The sequence below is a fragment of the Tenrec ecaudatus genome, unplaced genomic scaffold (assembly GCF_050624435.1).
Source record: "Tenrec ecaudatus isolate mTenEca1 unplaced genomic scaffold, mTenEca1.hap1 Scaffold_99, whole genome shotgun sequence".
NCBI classification, from domain to species: Eukaryota; Metazoa; Chordata; class Mammalia; order Afrosoricida; family Tenrecidae; genus Tenrec; species Tenrec ecaudatus.
The window spans coordinates 609,439-611,515 of NW_027459708.1; positions in this window are offsets into that span (position 1 = coordinate 609,439).

A 2,077-nucleotide genomic window follows, 5' to 3' on the forward strand; every position below is an offset into this window, starting at 1 on the left:
GGTCCATGAGGGAGGGGAAGGGGGAAGGAGGGGAAATGAGGAGCTACTACCAAGGGCTCAAGTAGAAAGCAAATGTTTTGAGAATGATGATGGCAACAAATGTACGCAGTGGATGTATGTATAGATTGTGATAAGAGTTGTAGGAGCCCCCAATAAAATGATTCTTTTTAAAAACCTCAAAGAGCAAAACACACTATGGTTTATTGTACATCAATGATACTTCAATAAAATTACATAAAAAAGGGGAAAAAGAAATGGAATTTAAGGTAAAGAAAGTATTCCCTTTGAGGACCATATTGCAAATATATATTTAGGCAGGCAATTAGATAAAGACATTTTAAGTCTGGGCTTCTATACCTGCCATCTGTCTGTTATGAAAAGTATAATTAGCAACTAGAATCTCTCACACAAAATCAACTCAATATGGTCTTTCTGGTCTGACCTCCGTGGTGTTCTACTCTGCTTTGATGGAGCTCATCATATCATGACTCTATAACAAGATTGAGGAGTTATTTACATTCTTATGTGGAAGGTAAATCTGTTTGGCCATTCTGTTAGACTAGTTCATTTTCTTTCCTACCATCCCATCTGCCATTTTAATTCAAAACAAGGCGAAAAGCATGTATGTGCCTTTTGAGGAAGGAGAAGATTTTGGTGTGGAAGAAATTCTCTTCTAGACTGCAAGGTAAGTATTTACCCCCTATAGCCCTGTTGGAGGAGGGGAAAAGGAAGAGAGGCAAGGCAAAGAGAACAACATAGTTAGTTTCATGCCTCCTTACTTGACCTGGGGATTGAGGGGAATATCAGTGACTATGGACCTGTTGTGCTCCCCATTTGGAAGCATGAAGAATAGAGGCTGCCAGGCAGAGCAGCCCTCTGGGAAGTCACTGAAGACAAACATATAGAGAGTGCCATCAAGTCTACTGTGATCCATGGAGACCTTATATGAAATGGAATGGAGTGCTGTCTGATCTTGCACCATTGTCACACATTCCTGAATGTTGAAGTCCATTGTTGCAGCGATTAGGTCAATCTGCCTCAATAAGGATCTTCCATGTCCCTCTATTTCATCAAATATGATGTCTTCCTCTAGCAATTGTCCACTGATAGTGTGTCCAAAACACATTAGTCAGTCAGTGTTCTCTTGTGATCCATAAGGTTTTCTTTCAGTAATTTTTGGAAGTGGACTAGCAGGCCCCTCTTCCTTGTCTGTCTTAGTCTAGAAGCTTCACTGAAACCTGCCCACCATGGGCAATCCTGCTGGTATTTGAAATTCTGGGAATAGAGCTTCCAGCACCATAACAATACACAAACCATTATAGTACAACCAACTAACAGATGAGTGGAGGATATCTATATCTATATATGGAGAGAGAGAGAGTAAAACTGGCAATGCAGTCTGATTAGGCAGTATTCTGATAATCTGCTGCTAACAGAAAGTATCCCCACAAATAACATCTTAAAGTAATGATGATATCAATTTTGCTCACAAATCTGCAATCTGGGCAGAGCTCAGTGAGGACACTAGTTTTGGCTTCATCAAGCATTAGCTGGGGTAGCTCAAAGGACAGAGGCTGCAGCTCTCTTAAGACTCACTCCCTCACACGACTGATACTTCTATTGGTTGGAGCTCAAGAAGAACCCTATATGTGACATTTTCATTTGGCTTGGTCTTCCTTGCAACATCCTGACAGGGTCCCAATGGTGAACAACCCAATACGACCAGGTGGAAGTCACAGAGCAACACTTCTGCCATAGTCAAAGGCCTGCCAAGATGCAAGGAAGAGGGAAAGCAGGCCCTGTTTCTGGAAAAATGAACACAAACTCATCTTGTAACAAGAGAATGTGCGATGTGCAACATTAGGACAGTCATCTTTGAAGGACACAACCTGCCATGAGCCAAGATACAGAGACAGATTTCTACGAAAGCGAAAGGGCAGGACTTAGACTTAAAGATAAAGCCACAGACTTCATAGGACAAGAGCAATAGGGAGACAAGCAAAGGAAAGCTCTAGGACGCAAGCCTAACATGGCTAAAGATAGGGACAATGTCAGGACTGAACTGGAAGCAAGCAGA